Consider the following 10046-nt stretch of genomic DNA (forward strand, 5'->3'; position numbering starts at 1 on the left):
CAAATCAGTGGATCATTTTTCTTTAATTTTTTTTTTTTGTTTGAAATATTTACTCTTTTCTTTTGTGGAGTCTGTTGTGTTTGGCACACTCAGGTCTAATGTTTGGCACCTCTCTCCAAGTACATACTCTTAAGGCAAGTCCAGCATTCAAATCGTAATAGCAAAATTGTAATGACCCATGATTGCTGGCTGTTTGACATGAGATTGATCTCCGAGTCCTACCTTCTATAATTGAGATTTTACAGTGAATATATAGAGAGCTTTGACCTAAAGGGAAATTTGGACAATATGTTTCGATCAACTAGTTGGATGATTTTTTTATGCTTAAGAATTTAGCTAGTAAATTATAAATGATAATTATTATGGTCAAGAGCTCATGGCTTGGCATATGAGGTATTGTCTACTCTGACCCATAGGTTTCACGGTTTTATCCTTCAAAAGACACCTCATGTGGGAAAGATGGTCCATTCCTATATAAATCGAAGTCTCTTTTGACTCACAACCAATATAAGACTAATGATGCTTCCTTCTATACTACAACATAGTCTTCCGATCAAGGAGGAGCCTATATACGGATGAAAAGTGCTCTCCTTCTTATTTTTATCATAGTTCTTTCAGTAAAGAGAGAGTTTGTGTATCCTTATTTTTTTCACAGATTGATGTACGGGTAGGAGGAGGCCCACAATTGCAGGGGTAGTCTCCTTCCGACGTGCCACTATTATGGCAACAGGCTTATGGTCTGGCATGTGAGGTATTGTCCGTTCTGGATCATGAACCTTCAAGTATCTCGCCAAGCCATCTAGCACTTCTTACCCATGAGCGGGTTGACGTGGAGACCACAACAATGAAGATGAAGGTGCAACCCTCCAGAGACCCCGTCTAGTATTTCCAACCCATGAGTGGATCGAAGTGGAGGCCATGATGATGAAGATAAAGAGACTAATTCTCCAGAGATCTCTCCAAGCCTTCTGGCACTCCCTACCCATGGATGGGTTGAAGCAAAGGCCACGATGATGAAGACGAAGGGGCTAAACCTCCGGAGACCCTGCCAGGCTACTTGGCGCTCCCTGCTTACTAACAGGTCGAAGTAGAGGCCATAATGATGAAGATGAAGGGGCTAACCCTTCAAAGATCCAACTAGGCACTTGGTGCTCTCTGCTATGGATGGATCGAAGCGGAGAACATGATGATGAAGATGAAGGGATAATCCTCTGGAGACTCCACACGACTGATTGAGGCCGATATAGGCTAACCCTCTGAAGACCTTACATGATTGACTCAGATCGACTGTCGGAGCTAATCCTTTAGGGATCCCACATATCCGACTGAGACCGATAGAGGCTAACCCTTTGGGGATCCTGTGCTACCAACAGAAGTTGGCAATAATGACAGCAAAGGGGCCAATCCTCCAAAAATCCAACCTCAAAGAAGAAGGAACCTTAGAAGACACATGAAAATTTTAACAAAAAAAATACTTCATTCAAAAGATTTGTATATATTCTGGAGAAAGTTTATTACAAATCAAACTTATCGAGCAAGACTCGCTACAATGAAGAAAAAAATATAAGATTCGGGCTCACTCAGCTTCCACGGGCTCAACCAACATCCTCATGTGAAGAACCGAACACCACTCGATGTCGTCCTTAACGATGCACACAAAAAGAAGTCCTTTTTCGACAATCACTGGCCCCCGCTAAAGGATATCGGGTATGGCATGATTAATTTCACATTGAAAATCTAACCACCTTCGGAATATTCTTTCAAGAAGGGTCAAAAAGCTACATTGAGGGAGGTAAAAGATGGTCTTCTATAAAGGTCCAAGACCTTTTTGTGAAGGATAAAGCATTAGAAATCCCAAATGACCGCTGTTGTGATTTCAAGGTCAGAACAGTAGAATTTTTCAACACCTCCCATGTCAAAGTGGGATGCTCATTGGAGTGTTTCCTCGAGAGCTTTACAACCGACCAGAGGAAAGAGATTTGAGCCTCCCCTAGACAAAGAAAAACTCTGATGATCCCTTGATACCAGACGAGGTGCTGCCACCACGACATTATAGAAAATGACCAAGGCAAGACTGATCTTGAGTGACAAGGATCCCTATTTACAGGGGGACAGGTTTAGATGTATTCAAATGCCCTACTGATTGTGTGAGAAGTGTCGCCACCTAAAGAGCCTCAAAGATCATGATCCTTGGGAAAAAGAGCTCCAATTGTCCTTCCCAATATACTATCCTTATCAGATGGTACCAACATTAAAGGCCACGCCCCACTAAGCCTCTAAATCGTATGATTCTCCACCATGCGACCTCCTAAATGGATCACTTTCTCTGATCCATGGAAGATGGTATGATGTCCGTCAACATCCAACACCTGGTGTGCGAGCAAATCCATAATTTTCAAAAATTCACCCATCATACATTGCTGAAATGAGCACTTCAAGGAGAGTCAAGGGAGACCCAAGCTTAGGCGTACAGACTAACCCATTCAACCCATCCGAGCCTTTGATCGTGACAAGAACCAATCTACACAGATACCCAAGGAGAAATAAAGAACTTCATTTAGAAGATAAAACACAATATTTTTTGTTAACAAAAGTTTGCCAAAAAGTAGAAGGCATAAGAGCAACTATAAAAAAAAAAAAAAAATTAGTCTTCGTCCAAGGAGAATGCCTTGACTTCTTCATCACTATTTTTCGGATGCAGGTATCTCAGGTCTAACTTGGAGACCATCCGATGCACTCATGCCTTGCAGTCCTAGAAGCCATGAATGAAGGTGGTTAAGGATGCTTTGAGGACTTCATTCTCAAAATCCATCGAGCCTTATACTCGATGCATTTAGATCGAGCCTCGGTGGCAGGTCTCCTTGTAGCTAGGGGTGTAAATGGGTCGGATCGAACCGAATCATGAGTGATCCTGATCCGATCCGATTTTTTGATCAGATCTAAATATTGGGCCCAAATCCAATCCAACGAAGATCAGATCGGGTCGGGTCAGTTTCATGATCAAATTTTTTGACCCTTTTTTGACCCAATGGATCATTCAGGTTGGATCAGATCCATATATAACTCACCTCGATCCATGAAATACAGATTTGGTTCGGATCCGAATCTTGACCGGTTCGGATCCAGATCTAGATCGATTCAGATTTGAGTTATAAATAACAAGATCAATAAGTAGAAGATCTATAAACAAATCTTATTTACACTATAAATTTTGATCTTAAGATATGAGACTATTAGAGCCTCCATATCTCATACTCTTCATCCAAGAATCCAAAAAGTCTAATCATATTTTTCTCACCATTACTTCTGACTTGGTTAATCCAAATTTAAAATATTTTAATAAAATTTTTTAAAAGATCTAAAAATCAATAGAACTTCTTTTTAAGAACAACAGATATTAAAGCAGGCTCGATCAAAATTAACATTCATGTAATATGGGAATAAAGAGAGATAAGAGATAGGTTCAGATCATATCGGATTGGGTTGGATTGGATCATTTAACTCAAGATCCAAATCAACCCAAAAGTCTTCATGGATTGGATTGGGTCAAAATTCAGTAAATCCAGACTCGATCCGAAAAATAGAATGTATTCAATTTTAGAATTCGACCCGGATCCATGAGTCCTTTAAAATGGTTTGGATCGGATCTACGCGGGTCAGATCAAATCAGGTCATGGGTCAACCCAATCCATTTGTAGCCTTATCCGTAGCCTCAGCGAACCTCAGTTGGTCCTCAGCTATCTTTTTGGCCTCCTCTATGGCCCTCACTCGAGCCTCAACCACCTAAAGCTCCCAATTGAGGATAGCAATATCATGTGTCAGTTGTGGAAAAGAGCAAAAGCCAAAAAGAGGATCAAAAGATCAGGACAAGCATGAGAATCAACAACTCATCCTAAAAGGTCCAATATAGGAGGCCCTTATGACCTCATCCAAGAGGCAAGCCCCCCTCTCCAACCGATCGATTGGTATTAGAATTGACTCCACCAACTCCCACATGAGTTGATGGTCTTGAAGCACAGAGGGATCCCTTGACGTTGACTCTATATGGTGGCAAAACCTTCTTCACCTCCAAGCAGGGTAGGGCCCGCTCTGATCCTCACAATCCTGCTTGATAACCCAAGAGAAGGTTGGACCCAGTCAGAGAGAAGAGAAGGATCCTGAAATGGTTGGGAGGCCACCGATGTAGTAGGCTATGGCAACCTGACCGCCACCAACTCATCCCTGATCCCCTTCAGGTTTACCCCTGATGCTCCCACAGACCATAGCAGAGCTAGAGCAAGAAATTTTGATTAGATACTCCTTGACTATTTGAACGAGGACTCCTCATCTGAAGAGCTCATCCTTTTCTTCACCACCAATTTGATGGATGAGCATGATAGCTTCATCATTTCAAGATAAAAAAAATATGGTGATCACCAAAAAGAAACGATGTCAGCAAGAGGAAGAAGGAGTCTTCCCCTGATAGCTACAATGACAAAAAAGCAATTGATGATTAAATAGTAAGAAATCTGACTGAACGAGTGGTCTATTTATACAGACCACTGACAGTGAGAATTCGGCTATCAAATTGCCAAATCCTGCCATCTAGCCAATATTGGAGGCATTGGATTTTGGCCCTTCATCGCATCCTTCCTAGCTAGAGTCACGTGAGATAATCTGTAAAGCACACCTTAAAGCCTACCAGCACCAAACACATGGCCAATCTTGGCAAATCCAGAAGCAATCTCCAGATCTCTTCCCTCCAAGACATCGTTCGGCAACTTCTCGAGCTCCATTCTCTAACAATGATGGTAAGGATCACGAAATGACATATTGTCAACCCCTAAAAGCCCTTTCCTTCAAGTATAATAAAGTGGATGTTTCCAAGAAGGAACCAGATCAGCGGCTAGCTGTAAGATCAACTACTTTCTTCACCCAAGCCAACAAGCTATTTCGAACTTGAAAATGGGGGCAGGTGTTGCAGAGGTGACCCACCGATCAGATGGATCCCTTTCTTTAGATCGTGCCCAAGGACACTTGGTGAAGTTGCACCAGATGTGGACCTAGGGCCATTGACTCGACTACTTACATGGGTAAAGCTTGGTATGAACATCCACAACTAATAAAGTTGATCTGAAGGTTTGCTAAAAATGTTTCTTCCTTATTGAATGGCTAGAATATAGCCCAACGGCCTAGAAAATCAGGTCTAACAAACCTACAGATTTTGGCTAATAGCCTACTGGCTCAACCTCCATATAAAAGAGATATGAAGGGCATTCTGAGCTAAGCAAGCTAAACTGGATGAAGAACGGGAAGGAGAATACTCTGCTCTCCCACATCCTTTTTCTTTTTTCTTTGTTATTCCCAAGCTTTGGCTAACTTAGGCATCGAAGGGTCTCCCGTAGAAACATCTCTGGCAAGTATGAACTTTCTTTGTAGGTTCCATCCGGCCACCCGGATCCCAGATAGTGTCCAATTTAAGCCACATCAGTATCCTCTCGGAGTCTTACAACAACAACAGCAATAAATATCATCCAAGCAATTAGATGCATTTATAAAGAAATGGTAGTTGAATTAACTTGACTTTAACAGCAAACTGTAAATGGTGAACGGCAAATAAGTAAAATGAAGGATCATGCACTACAACAATGATCCTCTCAAGATTCTTTCATTTCCTGAGTAATACTGGAGTTTATTTCACTTTATCTCAACTACTTGCTTTAGCTTTATAAGTCTATTTTCCACATATCAAATGTATTTTGTGGAAGGATAATAATTTGAAGGGAAAAGGAAACAACACCATTCGGACCTTTCTACAATAGAAACAAGAGAAGTTAAAAGAAAGAACAGTTTCCCTTCATTTTACCCATCCTAGAAAAAGGTGATTATAATAATTAGAGTGTGATCAGACATCATGTTAATTAATGACAATTGGCAATAACTTAACCTCTTAGAATTACATGAGCCCTTGTGCAACCATTCACAAATGAAGCTTACACCTTTGTGCATCTTTAAGGAGGATTTAATAATTGTGATAAGATACTATTGAACATCAAGTATTCAAACTCATTATGGCTAATGGCCTGCAAAGCCATCATACTTCTGACATATTTAATTAAAATTTTCTAAGGCGTAGTCTGCGAATCCTCGCTCCTCGCAATTGGACACAGATAGCTCAATGTAAGCTAAGGAAGCTGCCCGAGGCTTCTCATCTTGCCTACCTCCATGTACTGTTGTTAAAAGAACCACCAAATATGGCTATTGTGCTCGTTGCTTTCTTGTCAATGGACCATTCACAATTCGATCGCAGTCCCCCTCCCCAACCCTCGGGAAAAAGGAATAAAACAAAATAAAGGAAAAGAATACAGGTTCCATCACAGTACCCTCTCCCTAGAAAAGTTCTCTATCTTAGGAGGAGCTTCTTTCTCCTCACGAACTACAGTAAAATTTTGGGGTTGGAGGAATCTCTTTTCAGGTACTAAGAATGATATGGCAAGGCTATGCAAATTCTAGATCAATTGTTTTAGAAAATATTAAAGTGGACCCCAATGTAGGGGGTAAGTTCTAAGTTTCTCCTTTTTTTTTTTTTTCTTTTTTTGTAAGAAACTAATACTCCCATTTGTTGTATCCAAAAGCATTCCGGTTCTCCAATGATTTTTAATATTTGATAATAGAAGCTAAAAGTGTGATGCTTATAAGCTAAGATTTGACATTAATTTCCACGCTAGCATTAGACACTTTCCATAACATTGAAGCATTATCTTGCAATGCTTATAAGCATCGATAGATGATTAAAAAAATTTCGGCATTTTTTAATTTTTTCTGTAGTAGCTGATCTTATATATATTGGAGGCAAACTTGGTCAAGGAGCATCTGTATTTTCTCACTCCTACACCCGATGTATGGCATCTGATATTGCGTTACTGTATGGATGGCTTAATTGTGTTCTTTCATATAGAACTTTCTAAGTGGACTATTTATGGTTGGAAACAAGACCAAGGTAGGAAAGGCAACCTACAAGGCAACGTCTAAGTAGGGGCGGAGCCACGTTCTAGCTTGGTGGTTTAATTGAACCCCCAAATTTTGGTGCAATATCCTTAGGGATATATAAATATCATCTAGAAAATTTTGTATGATCTGTCCTCTAGAGATGGTATCGATGGCCCCTGCTATTGATTGATCTCTGTAGAGGACTTCTTGTCGCGAAGGATCACCCCATGAGTTTTCTTGGATTCATCGTTCATCGACATAGCACCGAAGACATCCCCTCAGATGAGTGCTTCTATCTCTTCTCTGAGCTGCCAGCATTCCTCCATATCATGTCTGTGGTCGTGGTGGTACCTACAGTACTTTCTCGAATTTCTTACTCGTGCCAGAGTGAGCATCCTATTTGGTCGGGGGAGCTCTTCTTGCCACTCTATCTCCATTAGTATCTGAACTCAAAAAGTGTTAAACGGAGTGAAGTAATGAAATCTCCGTGAAGGAGTCCTAGATCAGCGAAGTGCTATAGGGGATCTAGGTCGGTTGCCTGAAGGTGGGGTCTGAAAATGATGAGGTTTTGATTCTATACGTCAATGCTGCATTTGCCGATAGTCTTTCTTTATCTCCTGCCAGGCGTTGTGCTATGATCAGTCGTCGAGGTTCTCCCCTTGCCGATCCCAAGCTTCCTTGGCTTCAGCATACCTTTCTGCTCGCTCTAGCATTTTAACGAAGTCCCTCGACTAATTTAAGTTGAGTGAGAAGAGGAGATAATTTTGAAGGAGCCCAGCCTGTAATACAGTCATTGCCACGAACTAATCTAAGTTTTACACCTTTAAGGTCACAATGTTAAAATGATTGATATAGTTCCGGAGCGGCTCATTCTCCCTCTGCTTGATGCTGACAAGGAAGTTCGAGTTATGGCACTGTCGATGGCTACTGACGAAGTGTGCAACGAACAGCCGACTTAACTGATGGAAGGAGTTCACTGTATTAGACTGCAGATTTGAATACCAATGGCGGACAGCCTTCCTTAGGATTGAGGAAAAAGCTTGATAAAGATTTGCATCGTTGGCCTCTTGTAAGAGCATAAGAGATTGGAAGTTCTCTAAATGATCCACTGGATCGACAGTTTCATCGTAAGGCTCCATCTGAGGCATTTTGAATCAAGGTGGTAGGGACTCATTCATAATCCTTTGGGTGAATAGCAGGTCAGTATTAAATCCTAAATCATCGTCCGGCGGCTGCGAGGCTTGTAGTGCGTCAATGCATTGCTGCATCTCTTGGAGCCTCCTTTTCAGATCGTCCTCTCGGGTTGGACGGTACCAAGGAGAAACATGACTCAAAATCGAATTCTTTCTTGAGATCGGGGTAGGTGATCGCCTATGTCGATGGCAAAGTGGCTGTTAGGGCAGTTAAAATGGCTGGCTCCTACTCTTGGACTATAGGGAGGCCGGTCTGCTGATCTTTTTTTAGCTAGTTGTAGATTTTTAGAGGTGGGACGAGGTTCGCTATTCCACTGCATCCTCCTCATCGCGGCTGATAGAGCCTGCACTTTTGGGACAAGACCATTATATTGGTCTTGAGAAATCATTGGTGCTGCTGGTCAGAGATTCTTTTGGATCGGTGGCGATGGTGCATTGGTCGGTGGGACGTTGTTGGTTGGCCTATCGTTGGAGCATTACAACGCATTTGATGCGCCCCTTCGTGTCCTCATGGTGTCTGGTGGTGAGCTTTTTTCTCTCAAAATAGAATCTCGAAATCAGTCAAGGACCCTTTCTCTAGCGTCAAATGTTGCTCATGATCTCTCTGCCTGAGGTCGGCCGCTGAGATGGATGTGATCGAGGTGAAATCGCTGCTAGAGCTCCGCCCAAATACTTGTAAAAAAGTCCTCATCGGGGTGCTTTCCAATGAAGACCCTCTGACGCTCAAGTTAGGAGATGGAGAACAATAAGAGAAGAGAGTATGGAGTGGAGAACTTACTTTGAGGGTCTCGAAGTCTTTTTATTTATAAGGGAGGAATTGAAGTGGTATCCGTCTAGGATTTCGGATAATCTTTCGAATTTGTCGTACAGATTGATTCAAATAAGATATTTTTCTTTTATCAGAGACTCGATTGCGGAGAAATTCTACTCTATCTATACTTTTTCAATTTAGAAAAGAAACAAATTTGATGGCAAGAAGCTTAGCTTGGCAACGGACGAGCTATAATAGATCATCTGGGGCCGAGTGGAGACCATGGAGTATACTTTGATCCTAGATTGTTTGAGATTAATCGGCCATATACAAGCTATAGTGGGTCATCTAAGGATGAGGAGAACCAGGATCGAACCAAGGAGTAGAAACTACTGCTAACTCAGTAGGTCGTGTTCTATATTCATAATTTAATAAGTATTAATCTTCTATAGCTCGGCTGGAATTGAGGATGTGACAGTCGATAATGAGATTCAGATCTACAACAACATACAAAATGTACTATGTATGGCATGCAGTGCCATCTTTTTTTTAGTAGCTATCCATCGCCGTGATTGGATGATGTAGCAACCATGTAAAATTGTACCATTCTTTGCAGTACAAATCGTGCACCACAGAGAATACATTCCAATAATATTTCTAAAATTATACTATCAACAATATTTCTAGAAGCAAGAATGCATTCTGTCAAATAGACATAATATCACCGAGCAGCAGCTTAAGATGATTGACCAATAGCAAGTAGTGCAACATCACGGGATGAAATCAGACGAAATCCAAGAGGTCATCCCATCCTTCTGCACCGCTTGTCAAATATTATCCGGCTCTTTTTCCTACCTATGGGCCTCGACTAGATTGTGATTGCAGGCTTGCCCTGAACTTGCCCATTATCAGTAGGGCCCAGATCCAAATAAAAGGGCTGCCCCGCGGCCCAACCAAATGGTTCCGGTGACCTTGCCACGGCCTGAACCCACTTTCACTTAAAATTATTAGCTTGCACTTCCCTTTCTCCAACCACTCCATGGTCACCACCGGAACCAAAGCAAAGAACCCCTCACCAATCATAAAAAGGACATGCACACATCTTTCCGTAGCATTATTCCATCTATCATATA

Source organism: Elaeis guineensis, chromosome 10, assembly GCF_000442705.2.
Source record: "Elaeis guineensis isolate ETL-2024a chromosome 10, EG11, whole genome shotgun sequence".
NCBI lineage: Eukaryota > Viridiplantae > Streptophyta > Magnoliopsida > Arecales > Arecaceae > Elaeis > Elaeis guineensis.